This window comes from Crocuta crocuta, unplaced genomic scaffold, assembly GCF_008692635.1.
Source record: "Crocuta crocuta isolate KB4526 unplaced genomic scaffold, BGI_CrCroc_1.0 scaffold517, whole genome shotgun sequence".
In the NCBI taxonomy this organism is placed as follows: domain Eukaryota; kingdom Metazoa; phylum Chordata; class Mammalia; order Carnivora; family Hyaenidae; genus Crocuta; species Crocuta crocuta.
Genome location: NW_027529607.1, coordinates 1,628,262 through 1,649,029, shown reverse-complemented (window position 1 = coordinate 1,649,029; position 20,768 = coordinate 1,628,262). Strand labels below are relative to the sequence as shown.

At 33.4% G+C, this 20,768-nt stretch overlaps 1 pseudogene across 1 annotated transcript in view; it reads left to right on the top strand.

Annotated features, from left to right (window-relative positions):
• LOC144229832 (large ribosomal subunit protein eL42-like) overlaps positions 1 to 16,897 on the top strand; it is a 32,286-nt pseudogene extending 15,389 nt beyond the window's left edge. The window contains exon 3 of the transcript XR_013334619.1: positions 16,531 to 16,897. The product of XR_013334619.1 is annotated as a large ribosomal subunit protein eL42-like (transcript). The remainder of the gene's footprint in view (positions 1 to 16,530) is intronic.
• The last annotated feature ends 3,871 nt before the right edge of the window (positions 16,898 to 20,768 follow it).

The following is a 20,768-nucleotide window of genomic DNA, read 5'->3' as shown; positions in this document are numbered from 1 at the left end:
CAGTCACAACTCAGAAGTAATGGATTATATTATGAACACCATTAGATATATGTTCTTATTATGTTTTTTGTAAGGATTTAGAAGAATACCTTAAAACAGATGTTTAGGTTCCTAAGTGTGAACTTCTGTGTTTTCAAGTTATGCATATAGAAAATATTTTCATGCAAACAAAAAGGTTTTTGATACTTCTTATACTTATTGCCGTTCCACATTCAAATGTACTACTGATTGCTTCAGGCTTTGTCCATAAATATTAAAGAATTATTAATTCATCGTAACATTTTTTCCTCTAATTTTTTTAAAAAAAGAAAAGGTACAGTAATTTATCTTGCATAAAATGTACTTCAAATATACCTTTTGAAATGCTTTAGAAATTTATTTTTTCCTTAAAAGTTTAAACTTTATTTAAGATGGATATAATCTATCTGATAGGATCATAGACCCGTAATTCCAAAGTTGTGTACGGATTCAATTACTCTATTCTCACCTTGGAAAAACTCCTTGTATAAATGTATATCTAGGATTCAAAGTTCTGGTAACCTTCAACAGTGTGAATGGTGTCTCCAGGTTCACAAGCTATAAAATGTGAAAACAGGCTCAACCGTGAAAAACATGGTCTGATAAAAATTCATTAGAAGAGGTGCCTTCTGAGGGTAGTTTTAAGTATGTAGACAAGATAACCCAGATAAAGGTCAGGGTTAAGATGAATAGACTTATGACAACAAGAACCATTTTTATAGGTACAATTATCTAAAAATACAAAATGATATTCTAGTCATCACTTACATGTACACTCTATAGCAAATTAACATTTATTATGCATAGTTTTTTGTTTATTTTTTTAAAATGTTTTATTTATTTCTGAGAGAGAGAGAGACAGCATGAGCAAGGGAAGGTCAGAGAGAGAGGGAGACACAGAATCTGAAGCAGGCTCCAGGCTCTGAGCTGTCAGCATGGAGCCCGACACGGGGCTCGAGCTCACGAACTGTGAGACCATGACCTGAGCCGAATTCGGCCGTTTAACTGACTGAGCCACCCAGGTGCCCTTTGTTTTTGTTTTTGTTCTTGTTTTTGTTTTTGTGTGTAGTGATTGTGCCTGAAGTCTTTAACCTACCAGCATTTTATTAAATATGTAAGCTTCTGGGGTGCCTGGGTGGCTCAGTGGGATTAAAGTCCCTACTCTTGGCTTTGACTCAGTTCATGAACTCCTGGTTCGTGGGTTCGAGCCCCATGTTGGGATCTATGCTGATGGTATAGAGACTGGTTGGGATTCTCTCCCTCTTTCTCTCTCCCTCCCCTGCTCTTTCTCACTCTCAAAATAAAAAAATAAACTTAAAACAAACTAAACTGTAAACTTCCACATTTGCTTCTGATAAATTGTAGCATAGCCTCATTACCACCACCTGGAATGCCTCCCAGGTCACCTTCAAATACATAAATAAAGTGTCATGTGTCAAGTATTTGTGAAAAACCTACCTTCATCACAATACTATGCTGTGTGTGGAAGCAGAGCACTAAATAATAATCACTAGAAGATTAGAGTACCATATATTTATATATTTGTTTTCTGTTCCTATCCTCATATTCAGCGCTACCTCCATAATCTCTTACATAGAATACAGAAATATTTAACTATTCTCTTTGACTTAAAACTTATGCCCCTTTGAATCATTCTCTTTTTTAAACAGTCAAGTCAAATAATGTTATTTCACAGTTTTGAATACTTCAAAATTATCTTGATACGTAAGTTCTATTTATTTTCATGTCATGGACTAGTGTTCTGGGAAATTCAACTACTGGATTCTGAGGGAGAAAAGTTCTGATTTATAGCATTTCTTGACTTTCAGTGTATAAATATGCCCCAAATATCTGATTTCAAGCATCCAACATAACATAACACCACTGAACTCAGGCTAGTGAAGAAATGCTATACAGAAGCATATTAAGCCAATTCCAGCCTATCACTGAATGCAATATTCTATTTCATATCTGCTCTACTTTTCTATTGCATCTCATATGCATTGCCACCAGAACTTACAGAAACTGTGACACTTAGAAGGCTTCTAATGTAACAAGTCTTGTCTATTTCTTTTCTCACGCAACTCCGTATGCCCATAACTGCTCCTTCCAATACCTATCACACACACATACGTGCATGCATGCACACACACACACAAGTACATACACATAGGCACACATACTATTCATTAATTACACATTAATTAATTATTTATTGAATCTCTTCTAAAAAGCATTTGTTTTTTGTTTTTTTAGGGTTTTTTTTAGCATTTGCTATTTTGTATTAGATGTAGATACATCTACCAAATTCCATATTATGAGAACAAAAATACCATGAGATTTTTCTAAATCTATAGTCTATAGATTTAGTCTATAAAACATGGAAAGTTTAATTAAATCAAGAGATTCAGGGCACCTGGGTGGCTCATTTGGTTAAGTGTCTGACTCTGGATTTTGGCTCAGGTTATGATCTCACAGTTTGTGAGATGGAGCCCCACATCGGGCTCTGTGCTGACAGTGCGGAGCCTGCTTGGGATTCTCTCTCCCTCTCTCTCTCTGTCCCTCACCCTCTCATGCTGTCTCTCTCTCTCATAGTAAATAAACAAACTTAAAAAAAGAAGTAAAATGAAACATGAGAAGCAATAATATTAGTTATCTTATAACTATTAGTATTGTTATTTATGAACTAAATGTAGACTGATTAAACTGGAATTTTTAAAAACTTTTTAACATTTACTTACTTTTGAGAGAAAGAGACAGAGTGAGCAGGAGAGGGCTGAGAGAGAGGCAGACACAGAATCCGAAGCAGGCTCCAGGCTCTGAGCTGTCAGCACAGAGCCCAATGCAGGGCTCAAACTTACCAGCAGCAAAATCATGAACTGACTGAAGTCAGGCACTTAACCTATTGAGCAATCCTGGCACCACTGATTAAATTGGGATTTTGAAATTTTGATAGTTATATGTTACAATTATAAGTTTGTAAGAATTTTTTTCCTGCCACTAAATATGTGTTGACAATTTTACATCGAAGGTAATTTAACTATAGAGTTAGCTAATGAATTTATGTAACAGCAAATTTTTAAAATTCATATCTATATTTCTATAAATTTATACTTATAAAATAAAATTATATTATATAAAAATTTACATTTATTTATGTGCAATTATTGATCACTATCCAAATAATTTAGAGCTGTAGGTGTTTTTTTCCTGACACTCCATTGACCACTTGATATTAGAAACTCCCATTATTTTCTCCGTCTGTAAAATGGACATAGTAACATTTGTCTTTTGCAACCAACACATGGTAGGATAAAATACTATTAAAACATAAAACCCCCAAAATACTATTAGATTTAGGGGCAAGAATGGGATGCAAATATTGTTAACAACTTTATAGCTTAAATAAATGTAATTTTTAAAAATCCTGATAATTTTTCTGACCATGCTGGTTAGTACAATGTAATGGAATAATTAATAATCTACTCTTGCCACATTTGTTGCCATTTGTTATGGTCAATAACACATGGTAAAAATACAGGAGATCGCTTTTTTCTTTTGGATGACATGCAATATATTTGTTGAGTTTCTTTCAGACAGTATTTGCAGATGTTGATGGTGTTCTTGAAGTCTTTTAGAGACGGTTGATGCTTTGCATTACAGACTGTAACAATAAATAATAGTACTTTTTCCCTCAGATATGGAACTACTAGGAGATAAGTCAATGTTTCCTATGATACATTCAAAGCATGACATAGGACAGAACCTCACACATTGGGTGATGATGCTGAAGGCTTTCCTACTTGATCCTGATGTTCTATTTATATGGTAGCTATGAGAAGATTTAGGAATGGGATGTTTTATGAATTACTACATTTCCAAATAAAGCCTTAGAATCACAAAGATACAATTTAAACCCTTGCTTTATCAAAGGAGTGTCACTAAATCTTCTGATACAGATTTTCAGAGATAAACATAAAATGTTTGATTCCTTTTTCTACCTCATTTCTAGTAATCACGGAATTAAAGACATTAGAAAGTAGATTCTGTCTTGGGTTTGCTGCCTGTACAATTGCAATAATAATAGTTATCACCACCATCATCATCATCATGGTCTAAAAGTACAACTAAGTCTAGGAAAATAAATTTATAAATAAAGTTCACTCCCTGTTCTCATATTTGAACATAAAAAATAAATACTAAACAGTCATTAATAAGTATTCAACATTTTAAAGCAAGCAAATCCAATAATTGAGAAACACAATTTTCTAATTATCAAATTTTAAGTGTATGTATACATTAAGTGTAATAAGTTTCACAAAATGTACAACAAAGCAGTTATGTACATCCATAAATCTTTCTGAAAGCAATTAATTAATGCCATGCAAAGGCATTAGAAATTATATGTATTTAGCCAAATAGTCTTCTCAGAGAAAGTATTTAAATGTAATAATTATAGAATACGTAGGCATATAACAGCAAGTTATTCGTTGCAGTGTTATTTGAATAATGAGAAATAATAATTTAAATGTTAAAGGTAGAGAATTAGATGAATAAATTATTCTTTGATTCACTCATCAAGTTTACAAATGTTGCATTTTCCCCCAAGAAGCAACAAATACTATGCACTCCTCCGGGATATAAAAATAAAGATGATAGATGTCAGTCATCCCTTGTCCTCTTACCGCTTTCAAGTTATCTTGAAACACATTATTCTAAAAATTATGGTAAAAGAAGGGGTCACTGTAAGGGAAATATAACAACTTATAGATATAGCACAGTCAAATTTAAGCTATTCTATGAATCAGTTAAATATTTCACTGAATTAGTGCACATAAACACTGGCCCTAGAGATTTAGTCTGACGATGGAGGAAGTGATACACGAGAAACAAGCAGAACACAAGACTGAGCAAGCTTAAAGGCAATAGTAAAGACAGTCCCTTGGGTGGAAGAGAATTAAAAGTAAGCGTGGCTCAAAAAATGTCTCAAAAATTTCATTAGATAGGGGATAAGGGAAATATACACTGGGGAAAACCATTATAAGGAATGTGAGGGAATTTGGAATTTATTAAAAGCAGTAAGAATACAGGCTCTGTATTAATACAGAGCCTTAATAATGAGAATGACCTCATCAGTTTAACTGTAGGGAAGTTTGATATTGAATGGAAATTTCGCAAAAGTAATCTTGGAATAAAAGAAGATGAAAGGATATAAGAGGTAAGGTTACAAGTAGAATTGACATCATTAAGAGACTAATCAGATAAGGGGGTGATAGTGAAATGTTTTTTTGTTTTTGTTTTTAAAAATTTTTTTTGATGTTTTATTTATTTCTGAGAGAGAGACAGCATGAGCAGGGGAGGGTCAGAGACAGAGGGAGACACATAATCTGAAACAAGCTCCAGGCTCTGAGCTAGCTGTCAGCACAGAGCCCGACCAGGATTGGAACCCACCAGCCATGAGATCATGACCTGAGCGGAAGTCGGAGGCTTAACCTACTGAGCCACCCAGGCATCCCGAGAATCTTTTATACCACTGAACTCTTAGGTTTTTAGTGTAAGACAGCATTATATACAAACATAGAGACCACTGTAGGAAACGCTGGTGTCTGTGGAGAAAGGTACTCAATTTTTACTAGTTAACTTTGAGATACCTAATATATACAAAAAAAAAGTAAACAAAAGTACAAAAACCAAAAGGTCAACAGCATCGTTCTCTTGGTAGTAAAATTGTAAGCAAGTTTTTAATTTTTCAGAAGCTGTTCTGAGTAAACATATACATGTCGATAGTATGAAAAAAATGCTTTTTAAAAGGGACAGATCTAATAATATATGTAAATGTGTATGAAGTAGAGAAATGCCTTAAGTTCTCTTAAGGGGAACTTAAGGCTGAAGGAAGGGCGCCTGGGTGGCTCAGTTGGTGAAGCGTCCACTTCTGCTCATTTTGACTTCTGTTCAAGTCATGATCTTGTGGTTCCTGCGTTGTGAGCCCTGCGTCAGGCTCTGTGCTATAGCTCAGAGCCTAGAAAATGCTTTGGATTCTGTCTCCCTCTCTCTCTGTCCTTCCCCCACTCACACACACTCTCTCTCTCTCAAAGATAAAGATTAAAAAAAAAAAAAGATAATGGCTAGAGGATAGCCTGATGCTCTTTTGCAAGTTTTCAAAATGTATTTCATACTTTCATTAATATGAGATAATAATAGCAATAAATTTAGATTTAATTATCTGGCCCATGATAGTAAATCAGAATTATAGGAGAATACATGTATGTATACATTCTTATTCTTACTTTACATATTGTAGCAAGCAGTACAAAGAAGAATTAGAAGATTGCATAAACAAAAATTATGCAAGAAAAATAAATTCTGATTTAAGCATACAATAAATGTTGATGCATGTGGCATCTATGAAGAGAATTGTTTTTTTTTTTCTCTTAGGACTAACAAAAGTTGTAGGTGGCTTAAAATCATATGCAACACAAAGGAAAATATGGTCAAGGATTTATTCCTGCATATATTTTATATGTATGACATTTATTGATATTTATTTCAATTTTGTGAATAAGCCCAACAATGCTTGTGGTCAAATATTCAACACAATAAAATGTTAATCATTTTTCATGAATTTATATTGTCAATTAAAGAATTGAATTCACCCAGCTGTTTCTTATACCTTCTATAAATTTTTACATATAAAACCTATACTGGGGCACCTGGGTGGCTCAATTTGATTTTGGCTTAGGTCATGATCCCAGGGTCCTGGTATTGAGGCTGGAGTCAGGCTCTATGCTGAGCATGGAGCTTGCTTGGGATTCTTTCTCCTTCTCCCTCTGTCTGTGTGTCTGTCTCTTCCTCTACCTCTCTCTAAAAAAAATTAAAAATAAAAAACCCTGTGAGGATTAAATGAGTCAATATATATGAATACTTGGCATATTATAAGTACTCTACACAATTAGCTTGCTAAAAATATATTACTGCATGTCATATAGCACTAAGCTTGCCATTATCATAGAAACTCTGAATATTTGGAACTACAATATCATAAGGTTTGGATTTTTTTGAAAGAGAATCTTTTAAAAATGATTTTTGCTTATATTTGGTATGGTTTCAAAATAGCCCTATATAGTTCATGAATGTAGATTTTCTCTGAAAGCAAGTATGGGAATTGTGGCATCCCATATTCATGGAAATATTTTCTGTATGTGAATCAAATTGTATTTTACCCTTGCAAATTCTTGGTTGATCATACTTTCATAATAAGAAGAAAGGAAAGAAAGAAAGACAGATAGACTTGGTGGTTTTACTTTCATTCAATGTCTACAGAAAATGACACAAATAATAACTTGGGAAAAGTGAAAACCAATAAAACAGAAAGGAAATAGTGAAAAAGATAAAGATAAAAATCTGTGTAATGTTTTTATCCAAAATTATTCAATTTTCTATAAATTTGTATAACCACACAATCTAAATCTTATATATAAGCTTCAATTGGCTCTTAGGAGGAGCAGCGTAAAAGGAAGAATGTTTCAACATAAAGTTCTTACTGAATAGAAACTCTACTAGTAGTAACAACTGCCTGTTGAAAAACCGAGATTTTGCAGTGGGAAAACACCACTTCTTCCATTTGAATGAGGGGCATTCTCAACAGTGAACTTTCTGAAATACCAACGCACAGCCCTGGATCTGTTATGGTATAACAGATTATCATGCTTTTAGTCCTAAATATCTCCTGACTTGTACAAAACTGTAGATAGGTAATATGGATACTTTGCTATTTTCTTTTTAAATAAACTCATACAATAGTGATATGACTATTATTGGTAAAATCGTGTCCCCCAGTCCTTACCACAAAAGATATGTTGGAGTTCTAAACCCAAGTATCCCAGAATGTGACTTTATTTGGAAGTAGGGTAATTTTAATGTAATTGGTTAAGTCAAGATGTGCTCATATTGGAATAACGTGTACCGTAATCCAGTATGAGTGGTGTTTTTATAAAAGTAATGGTTATTTGTGAAAACACAGGCACACAGGGAGAATTCTATGTGATGACAAAGGCAGGGCAGAGTATTCAACTATAAGGCAAGAAATGCTAAAAGTTCATAGCCACCTCCAGATAATAGAAAAAGGAAAAGGAGGATTCCCTTTATTGGTTTCAGAGGGAGAGTCCTCCAACCAAAACCTTGTTTCTGTCCTTGAGCTTCCAGAAGGGTGAGACAATACATTTCTGTTCTTCTAAGCCACCCTTTGTTATACCTGTTATGGCTGCCCAATGAAGACCTAAAGAATTTTTCAGCTACAGTCACTGAGCTAAAGATACATGAGTATCTCTGTATATGTAGACATTCCTTTATGTATGTGTGGTACAATTATTTACCCATTCTATTTCACCTTTCCTAAATATCAAAGTATTCTGTTAGGAACCACTTCATACTCTGATATTGAGTTACTTTAGTTTGATTCTAAGTCCAATTCCATCCCATTATAAATTTGACTTTAATTAACCTTCTTAAAATGCATTGGATTTCAAGGATAGCTTCCTTGAAAATGATACTACAGTGCTAGTCAAGTGATAAGGTGTTATCACTTCATAAAGCTATTTATAGAAATGATCTTTGAATAGTAAAAGCTTCCAATCACTCAGAACTTGCATAAACATTGTAATATAAATGTCATTTATATTGACTTATAAGAAAGATATTCTTAAAGATAGAATAGCCTTTGAGTAGTGTTCATAGACACTATTATGGTAAAATTATAACATAAAAGTAATTAAAAGTGACCTTTAAAAAATTGAAGCAGTTTAATTTTAGCATATTCTAACTCTACCTATTTGAATTTGGTAGAGTGTCCCTACGGTAAGTCATGATGATGCCACTGCAAATGAACTTAGAATTTATGTAGACATGTTTATTTTATATTTATATGAATTTTTCAGTACCAATTTTCTGTGTGTTGAAAATTTGACACACTATAATTCAGAAGGTCCTAATTTTAAAAGAATCTTTTATTAAAAAGTCATCTAAGGCACTACTTAGAAGAATAATTGAAAGTACTTGAGATTAAAGTGTTCTGTTTGCCCACAGTCAACAAGGTACAGGTTGCAGAGCTAATAATGGGTTTTTATCGAGCAAATATATGTCAACTTTCCGTTAGAAGGGTCACCCTATAAAGCTGTAATTACTACTCATATTTTTTAAGTAGAACAAAAGTTAGGGAATGAGTTTAAATAAATGAAGCTTCATGTAACAAACATAAATCTTGCTCAGTATATTAATGTTTTGGCTGATGTTTTTCTTAGTGTAATTTAAATCAAAATGAGAAGAGTTTGACCCCACAATTGCACTACTAGGTATTTACCCAAAGGATACAGAAATACTGATTCAAAGGGGCACATGCACCCTGATGTTTTTAGCAGCATTATTAACAATAGCCAAATTATGGAAAGAGCCAAAATGTCCATCAACTGATGAATGGATAAAGACATGATGCGTGTGTGTATATACATGTGTGTGTATGTATGTATGTATGTATTAGTCATCAAAAACAATGAAACTTGCCATTTGCAAGGATGTGGATGAAGTTAGAGTGTATTATGCTAAGTCAAATAAGTCAGTCAAAGACAAATACCATATGATTTCACTTATATGTGGAATTTAAGGGGAAAAAAAACATGGGCATAGGGGAAGAGGGAAAAAGAGAGAGGGAAACAAACCATAAGAGACGCTTTTCTTTTTAATGTTTATTTATTTTTGAGAGAGAGAGAGAGTGTGAGTCAAGGAGGAGCAGAGAGAAAGGGAGACACAGAATCTGAAGCAGGCTCCAGGCTCTGAGCTGTCAGCACAGAGCCCAATGCAAGGCTTGAACTCAGGAACCGTGAGATCATGACCTGAGCCAAAGTCAGACTCTTTAACTGACTGAGCCACCCAGGTGCCCCTTAAAGACTCTTAACTGTAGAGAATAACCTGAGGGTTGATGGAGGGGGAATGGGGGGGATGGGCTAAATGAGTGATGGGCATTAAGGAGGGCACTTACTGGGATGAGCACTGGGTGTTCTATGTAAGTGATAAATCACTAAATTCTACTCCTGAAATTATATTACACTATATGTTAACTAGAATTTCAATGAAAATTTGAAAATAAAATGAGAATACCTTGACCAAATGCAAATAAACTGATTTAATTTGAGAGGATATTTTAGATATTGCCATCAAGTAAAAAAATATTGTTTTGGTTTTCTTATAAAACAATTTTCTGGAAAAAAAGATAATGAAATGCTAAAACTGTAAAATTTGATATTAAAATGAACATTCCCAAAATGACTCAAAAGACACAAACATATGTATTAACTTCTTATAAAAATCAAAGTAATACTATATATGTTGATCAATGAAAAATTGACAAATAGAGATCTCTTAAAAGTGAAATTACTCATAAATTCAACTCATAGAGAAAAGCACTATAAAATTGCTGTATTTCTTGACAGAGTCTTATGTTATTAAATATTTTTCTACTAAATAGTCAGGACTGGTTGTTTCTATTGTACAGATGACCCAAGACTTAGACTCAAGATTTATAGCTATTTTAGATGCTTACTTTGTTGCCAATGCTGTATTACCACAAATAATTCCATTATGAACGTAGATGTTGTAAGTCTTTGGGCGCCCTGGGATTAATTTCTAAAAGTGAAACTAAAGGTCAAAGAGCAGAGAAATACTGCCAAATAATGTTCCAGAAAAAAAGGCTTCCAATTTCCACTCACTAATTTCTTATCAAAAATAAAGTTGCACGTTAGAAAAAAAACATAGGAAGAATAAAAACAATCATTCATGTTTTCCCTATCCTCAAATATCTGCTTCATCTCATATTTCTGAATGCATTTTTCTTTAGTTATCAATGTTATATGCAGTTAAAATATAGTTTATAAACAGTCATGAATTCTACCTTTTTAATTTTTTTTACTTTTTGTTGGTTTGTATGCAATTAGCTATTTTGCCAAAAAGTTTTCACATTTATTATGCGTACTTACATGAGATATGCCATATCTCTAAAGAAGGAAACAGATCATTTCCAGTCTTCCATTATTATAAACAATCTTGCCCCTTTGTATGTATACATTTAAAAACACCTCATATTCTATTAATAAGTTCCCCTGAATGAGACCCTGCCTAATACATGAACAATTTAAATGATCTTCCTGGCAGTGGTGGTAGAATTATCAAAGTGTCATACACATTTCAATACCAATAAGACTGAATCCTTGTTTTAGTTTTTAGTCTCCCACCACCTTAGAAATGTATGACGCATAAGAGTAAATATCCAAGACTTAGGAGTAGACTGATTAAAATACCAGCTCCTTCTACCTGATATCTGATTAATATTAGAAAAATTCCTCAACCTTTTTGTCTTGAATTCCTTCTCTAAAATGTTTAATGCTCTCCAATCCAAAGTGGTTTTGGTATATTAAATGAAACTATTTATATAAAGTATTAGAATGGAAGTTTGTACATAGAGATTTAAAAAATGTATATTCTAGGGGCGCTTGGGCGCCTCATTCAGTTAAGAGTCCAACCTCAGCTCAGGTCATGATCTCAGATTCTGCCTCTGTCACTTTCTGCCCCTCTTCCATTCACACAGTCTTTCTATCTCAAATACAAATAAGCATTATATATATATACAATATATAATATTATACACATATACAATACTCTTTCTATATAATGTATATAATATACAGATACTCTCTATATATACTGTTACTGATAAATGCTATTATTATACATTTTTAAGTATAAATTGATATTAATTTATTTAATTTTTAATGGCTATTAAAGAAATCACAATGATTTTATTAATTCTCAGTTTCACACACCCAGCCAGATGGAGAGGAAAGTTCAGAGATGGCTGTGCCAAATTGGAGGAGAAAGTAAAGCTCGTTTTTTATTGTACCTCAGTTTCTCCATTATCCTTTTCTTTGTCCTGGAGTGTGTCTCATGAAGTTCTCTGGTTATCTTCCTCTTTACCCTTTTGAAAAATTTCCTTCCAGTACCTCACCCCTGCCAGGGTCAGTGCTAGTATGTTCCTCAGATTGTGTCAGTTACTAGCTTACTTTCCACATAGGATGTCAAAATTATTAATTACTGATTTGTACTGATGTATCTTTGTATAAGGTTGAGTAAAACAAAATGATATGCAATAATAACATCCTAGGATGGAAGGGATGATAAAAATCATTCAGACCAGACTCTATTTAGTACTCAAATCTTTTGGCATACGATAGATTCTTCCTGTGCAGGGATTTCTCTCTGGTGTTAATTTATTTTTAATCAATATATATTCAAGCTTTGGAATGTGTGGTAAATCACAAAAAGTCAAAACATTAATTGGGAAAAAATCAGATGTTGCCATTCTTGTCATGGCATCGACAGCTCTCTAGTCATCAAATTAGCTATTTCTTTTTGTAACTTTATGTAAATGAGTATTCATTAAGATACAAAAATGGTAACATTCACCCCACTGGTGTTACTTATTTTTGTTTTACATTAAAATTATTTTATCCTTTATCAGGGAGAAATGATAGGGATAGTGTGAAGAAAACAAACTTCAACATTAGAATTATGCTTATATCATTATATAAAAAATCTAAGCACAATGTGTGATATTTAATAATATGATCCAAAATAGAATATTAAATTACATATATCTTTGCATTCATTTGCTCAAACGGTTCTTGTTTTGTTTTAAATTATAGAAAGGAAAATAACAGTGTGAATTTCAAATCCAAAAAATACCCAAACTCAAATTTTCAGATTTGTAAAGCTCATCTGTATTGTATTATTGTCCTCTTTTCTTCCTTTGATCACTGGTACATTACTTATTAGAATTTTCATTCATTTACATAATTCATAGTTCAGTTATTCGAGTCTATTTTAAGAATAATAACAAATCAGTGTTTCTTTAGACATTTGGATTTAATAATCTACATTGAATTTCAAACATTTCTTAAAAGAGTTCTGAGGAGGCTGGTGATATACAGTCCTGATACTGGAAAAATACTTTACCTATGAAAATTTTATGTTCCTTACATTTCACTAAGGTTTTACTAGATTAGAGAAAATGGTAAAGTCAATTCTAATTCTATACTGCTTTAAATTAAACCTCTTTAGCGTCACAGACTTTTTAAAGAGTAAATGAAAATGCCTTGATGTTGATTTGGGACTGATAATAATACATGCTGTTTGATGAGTTTGTTCAACTGTAAATCTTAAGCTTCCTCTACCCTGAGGAATTTAGTTCTAGTATTGCTTTTTCAATTCTCCATCAGTACTTCCTTTTATGAGGGAATTCATTCACATCTTGGAACTCTGATTTGTATTAATAAAGTAAGTCCTCTTGAAATATTGTATCTAGTCATTTAACCTTCTGTATCCTGGAATGTTTTGATAGTTTATTTTCTATCTGAGACATTTTATATTTTGTCCTCCAAGTTTATTGAAATTATAAGTTTATCTTCCCATATAGTAATGTTTTCACTGTGTATTAATACTTGTTTAATTCAAACCCAATCTTTGCCTATTACAAAATATGCCCTGGGGTGCCTGGGTGGATCAGTCGGTTGAGCCTCTGACTGTTGATTTTGGCTCAGGTCATGATCTCAGGGTTCATGGGATCGAGCCCCACATTAGACTCTGTGCTGGGCATGGAGCCTGCTTTGGATTCTCTCTCTCTGCCTCTGCCCCTTTCTCCTGCTTGCACTCTCTCATTCTCTCTCTAAGAAAAAAATATGCCCTTTCAAATTTTATTTTATTTTATGTTTTTAATGTTTATATATTTTGAAAGAGAGAAAACAGGATGGGGCATAGAGAGAGGGAGAGAGAGAATCCCAAGCAGGCCTCATGCTGTCAGCACAGAGCTCAATACAAGACTCAATTCCATGACAGTGAGATCAGGCCCTGAGCTGAATTCAAGAGTTGGATACTCAACTGACAGAGCCATCCAGGTGCCCCAAATCTTTCACATTTTGAAATCAATGATGTATGCTAACTATTATTTAATTTATTTAGAGATATTCCATTTTGGGAATTGATATATTTTTATGTTTTACTTAAATGTTTTATTTGGTATAGAAAACATTGCTATTATTACCTTGAATGTTTTAGATATTTATGTTTCTTCCTTCCATTTAACTTATTGTTTATTAATAGTATACTATCTTGTATCTATTTAAGAATATTAAAAAATAATTTCATGAAATATGAAAAGAGACTATCAATCAAATTCTATTTAGCTTCACATTCTTATATTTGTGTATCAATAAATTTTTAAAAAGTTTAGTTCAATTATTGTATAATGCAAATAGTGGATTAAAGTTTTTAAAAAAGCAAAACTTTCCTTTCTTGACCCTACTCACATTTCCATTACAGAATATGAAAATATACCTACAGTTAGAATATTGAAACTGTACAAGTTGGTTCTCACAGAATCTGACTATTTCACTCACTAGTTTACAGAAACTTTTTTCTCAGACAACACGTTAATTTTAGAAATATCATAGTGGCATTATACTTGACCTCTGATGTGGTGAAGTAAATTAAGATGGTGTTAAACACAATTTCTTATTTTAAAAATTATTGCTGAAATGTGAACATCACTGAATGAATTATCTTTTTGAAGTGATTTTCAAGTATACTCAATGTTATATTAATTTGGTGTAGGACACTAGGTGATTAAAACATAGAATCTTTGCACAATCTAATTAGATGCCTGACCTACCTCTAAATAAAGACAGGCCTTCAAGTGAGAGCTCTTGAAGAATGGCACAAATGGATAGAGAGGCAAGCAGGCAGATAGATACATAGCCAAGATTAAAGTAGAAAACTGAATGGATCAATGTTGATACTTAGTGATAATCACTTTTTTCTCTTTTAAATATTCTTATTTTAGAAAAGAGGCTTTACTTGGCATATTGCATGTGTAACTTCATTCCATAATTCATTCTGGGTTTATAAGAGAGGCAAATTACTTATAACAACCTCTGATTTTGTTTTCTTTTTTTCTTCAAAATTTTATTTAAATTCTAGTTAGTTAACTTGCGGTGCAATATTGGCTTCAGGAGTAGAATTTAGTGGTTCATCACTTACATCAAACACCCGGTGCTCATCACAATAAGTGACCTCCTTAGTATCCATCACCAATCTAGCCCATCTTCCCCAACCTCCCCATCACAATGTTTGTTCTCTATAAGAGTGTCTTATGGTTTGTTCTCCCACCTCTTCCCCCCAACCCATACGTTCATCTGTTTTGTTTCTTAAATTCCACATATGAGTGAAATCATATAGTGTTTGTCTCTCTCTGGCTGACTTATTGGCTATCTAAATAAAAAAAATAAATCTCTGTATTAAAACATACCCCAAAATAAATTTCAGGTAGCTTAAATATGTGAAAAACAAAATTTTCAACTATTTGAGGAAACTAGAAGATAATATATTAATTATTTCAGAGTAGGGAAGGATTTCTTAAACAAGACTCAAAGAGCACAAACAACACAAGGAAATATGGACCAAAAACCCCTCTGATTTTGCTCTCTTTTGACCATTCAGAAATTTATAATAAGCAACTCTTAAGTAACTGCAGTAAGATAAAATTACTAATACAACAAGCATACTTAATACACTATGTAATAAGATGAAAACAAGTAGTAGTTACTAGAGCACTATGGTTGACTCACCCTAGAAATTCAAGACGAAATGATGACTGAATTAGTGATTCATGAATGACATACTCCAGGAGAAGACATCATATGAAGACAGGACTTAAGATCAGAAGTACATACATTAGAGCAGAGAGAAATATCTGTGTAATATAAATTTCTCTGAGTTCTGTCTTGATAATAGGTGATGTGTTGATATTATCACATGTTATGGGCATTAGAAAGAACAGAAGTTACAAGATTATTCTTCAATCTTCAAAAAGTAGACACAGAAACTTGGAATAACTTTTTAGAGCAATATAATTTTACCTGGAGCACAAAATCCCCAGTTTTCAGAATATAAAATTCTAAAACTAATATTGAATTAATTTGATTTTTCTTGATTATGAGTACCCTTATTATTTTCTAAGAAATGGTAACTTGATCAAATAAACCTGAAATATGTATTTATATTTGATTACAAATATTTTCTTTTCTTTTTTTTTTTATTTCTAGGAGAGAGAGAGAGAGAGCGTGAGCAGGGGAGGGTCAGAGAGAGAGGGAGTCACAGACTGAAACAGGCTCCAGGCTCTGAGCTGGCAGTCAGCACAGAGCCCGACGCGGGGCTCGAACCCACGAACCGCGAGATCATGACCTAAGCGAAAGTCGCACGCTTAACCGACTAAGCCACCCAGGCGCCCCTGATTACAAATATTTTCAAATCAATATTATGTAGCCCAGAATTGAACAAAACGGGCATATTTCATGACATAGCTTTTCATTGCTTTCCACAAAGCTAGTAATGCTTGCTTTCTTTCCTTGCCGATAGCCCTCTCGCAGCCATGGTGAACGTTCCTAAATCCCGCCGGACTTTGTGCAAGAAGTGTGGCAGGCACCAACCCCACAAAGTGACACAGTACAAGAAAGGCAAAGATTCTCTTTATGCCCAGGGAAAGCGGCGTTATGTCAGGAAGCAGAGTGGCTATGGTGGGCAAACTAAGCCGATTTCCTGAAAAAAAGGCTAAAACCACAAAGAAGATTGTGCGGAGATTTAAATGCGTTGAGCCCAACTGCAGATCTAAGAGAATGCTGGCTATTAAGAGATGCAGGCATTTTGAACTGGGAGGAGATAAGAAGAGAAAGAGCCAAGTGATCCAGTTCTAAGCTTCATATTTTGTTACATTATGAAGACAATAAAATCTTGAGGTTATGTTCACGTCATTTGGTTACAGTTGGTCCTTTGAGTGTGAAATAAACGAGTGCCCTCAACAAAATTCTCTTTTTGGGGAAATTTATGCTTGATGATTTAAAAAAAGAAGAGTTAGTAATGCTTTCTTTTTCTCCCAAATCATCTCATCCTTGTCTTTCTTCCTGGGACAGGACACAGCCACACAGTGTGTCTGATGTCTGGTAATTTATTGTTTGTATTTTCCTTTTGGTAAAATATTCCTGAAAATGATGAATTTGGGAACCGTAAGCATAGTGGTTCACTTATCTTACTCAAGATTCATAATGTTTACAGTTTCTTATTTACTTTTTTTTCACGGACACGGGATACTTTGTCTTTAAAAGAAATAAATGACAGGATCAAGGCCTCACTTGTCTGACTATATGACAACATTTAGCAATATTTAAGAAGACAATGTCCTTGTCCTTGTAAGTAGAACATGGAACATTGATTACAGCATCATTAAATATTAAAACAAGTAAAAAAAAAAGTACATGTTAGAAAATGTGAAGTGAATTTATTTCATAGTAATGTCAAAGATAAACTTTATTTTATAATTCACCACTTTTAAAACTATCTTGAAAAATACAAATGGGTACGATCAGCTCTGTTGGTTATATGTTTGTCAAATGTCTTAATGTTATGTGTTCTAATTCACAAATGCTAAAAGTCCAAGAGTTTAAACTCTAATATTTTGGTATAAGTCATACCTTGTTATTTAAAAAAGGTTTTTTTGTTGGATATAGAACAATTAAAAAAGCTATATTTCATTGTAAAGTATTTTACTATAATATGTGATACACATAATAAAAAGGCTCCAGAATTGGCACAGGGAGAGATAAGCATTTGTAAAACACAATCTCTTCTTACATATAGAAATCTTAATCAAAGAATAAATACATATTAGACCATGCACACTTAGACCATGGTAAACATGGCTGCCCAAACAGGAGAGTGTATTTTTCTGGTTGGGACAAATCTGGGAAGTCTTCATGGAAATTATGATATTAGAGCTAAATCATTGATACATCTTGCTACCTTACTTTCATCCAGAGATCCTCTTATTAATAATTATAATTTATTTTTAGGGGCACCTGGGGGGCTCAGTCAGTTAAGTGTCTGACTTCAGCTCAGGTCACGATCTCACTGCTTCTGAGTTCCAGCCCCTGCGTCTGGCTTTGTGCTGACAGCTTGGAGCCTGGAGTCTGCTTCAGATTCTGTCTCCATCTCTCCGTCCCTCCCCTGCTTGCATTCTGTCTCTTTCTCTCTCTCTCAAATATAAACATTTAAAAATTACAATAAAAATAATTATTTATTTTTACGTTTTTGTTCCATGAGACTAGCTTCCATTACAACATAAGCAGGGATCGAACATCAACGCACATACTCACAACCCTTGGAACATATCATTATATCACAGGTTTTAATCAACCTAAAGGACTAATGTAACCTTGTAATCAGTAACCTTTATCAGAACCTGTAGAATTTCCTTTTCTGTAATTTTTCTACACCATTTTCCTGAGCTTAATGGTAGGCTAATGTCACCTAATGTTTCCATTAGGTCCTTTTCATTATGGCTTAAATATCTCCATATTAGACATTTGCGTTTTGCCCTTTAGAAAGAACTCATTATTGGGTTTAATAGTTGTCGGCAGCATTCCAGCTTCTCTACCATCAACAAATAAAACAAACAAACCCCCCAGATCTCAGATTCTGCTTTTTCCTGAACCCCTGCATCCTTTCAGTTCCTTTCTGAGAAATTTATTATAAGCCAAGTTGCCTGGTGCAATTGGTCCCCCACCTTACTTCTGTCTCTAGCTCAGTCTTATACTATAGATTAATCTGAAAATTGTATTTCTGTCATATGTTCTACAAAATTAATCAAACACATGTAAATAAAACCCAACTTGTTTTGGTAATTCAAATTGGTAAGTTCTGCCAGTAGCTAACTGTTGCTTATTATATAATTTTAACCTATGAAAATAATGTTTTATACAAATGCAGCCCACTTAAAACTTTCCAAGAATTCCACGAATATAAAGGGTTATAAAGTTGCTGAAGACAAAAATGGAATCAGTTAAAGGAATGTTACATTACTTTCAGATATGACTGAAGTCAGATATAAAAAAATATAAATTGACAGGAATAATAAGCATTCTATATGTGACTATTTTATATATGTACCTTAATTCAAAAGAGCAGGTATCTGTAAGTGTGTGTGTGTGTGTGTGTGTGTGTGTGTGCAGGCCTGACATTATACAAAAGTAATCAGGGGTGCCTGGCTGGCTCAGACATTTAAATGTCCAACTCTTGATTTTGGCTCAGGTCATGATCCCAGGGTTGTGGGAATGAGTCCTGTGTGGGGCTTTGGGCTGAGCATGGAACCTGCTTAGGATTGTCCTCTCTCTCTCTCTCCCCCTTTGCCCTTCTCCTCTACTTCCTCTCTCTCTTTTTCTCTCTCTCAAATAAAGAAAAATAAATAAATAATTTACTGAAATACTTCATACGGAAAAGATAAAAGAAAGATTGTTGTTTATCTTACACTTCTCATGTTGTTCACTTAACATGATTAAATATACTGAGTTATAATATTTTACATTTTTAAATAGAACATTTGGAAACATGCACACTTTGAATTTTATTTTATTAATCAAGATACAACATTTTAAAAGTACATCTTACTAGGGGCGCCTGGGTGGCTCAGTTGGTCAAGCACCTGACTTTGGCTCAGGTCATGATCTCATGGTTCATGGGTTCCAGCCCCCACATCTCTGACAGCCAGCTCAGAGCCTGGAGCCTGCTTCAGACTCTGTATCTCCCTCTCTCTCTGAGGTTCTCCCATGTTCATGCTGTCTCTCTCTCTCTTTCTTTCCCCCAGAAATAACTAAAACATTAAAAACATAAAAAAAAATAAAAATAAAAGTACATCTTACTAAAAGGTATTTACAACTGTACTGCCTCATTTCTTAACTCAAATATTTGCATTGATTATATACACATGATTTCTTACTTTAGCTAAACTCCAAAAGTAAAATGGAGGCATCTCAAAAAATGAAAAAGAGAACTACCATATAATTCAGCAATACCACGACTGAGTAGTAACCTAAAGAATACAAAACACTCAAAGGGATATGTGCACCCTTATGTTTATAGCAGCATTATTTAAAATAGCCAAGATATGAAAGCAGCCCAAGTGTCCATTGATTGGTGAATGGACAAAGAAGAGGTGGTATATATATTCAATGAAATACTATTCAACCATAAAAGAAGAAAGAAATCTTGCCGTTTGCAATGACGTGAATAGAACTAGTGTGTATAATGCTAAGTGAAGTAAGTCAGTCAGAGAAATACAAATACCATATGATTTTATTCATATTTGAAATTTAAGAAAGAAAACAGATGAACACGGGGGGGAAGGAAAGAAAGGGTATCTTTGACATTGTTGATGTTTCTGTGGATATTTCAATGGCACAGATTGGAAAAGTTTTTGCATTAGAAATTGAACAAAACCAGTTCTAAGAAGAAAGGACAAAATTTTTTCCAATATCTCTTATGTTTTATATGTTTCAGTTTAAAATTAATTTGGAAAATAATCATGAGAGTAATCCTTAGTGGCTAGAAGCACAGAGATAACATTATTTAACAATTCTGAGAAAATGAAATTTTATAGAAACATATGGCTTCCTCTTTTCACTATTCCTTCCATTTCACATTAAATAAAACAAGTTCAAATTATATAATTCACACACAATGATTTAATCTTGTTAATTAGGCCATGTATTTTATTCTATAAAATAGTGTTATAATTAGTAGTAGACAAAGAGGCATTTCTTGATTCT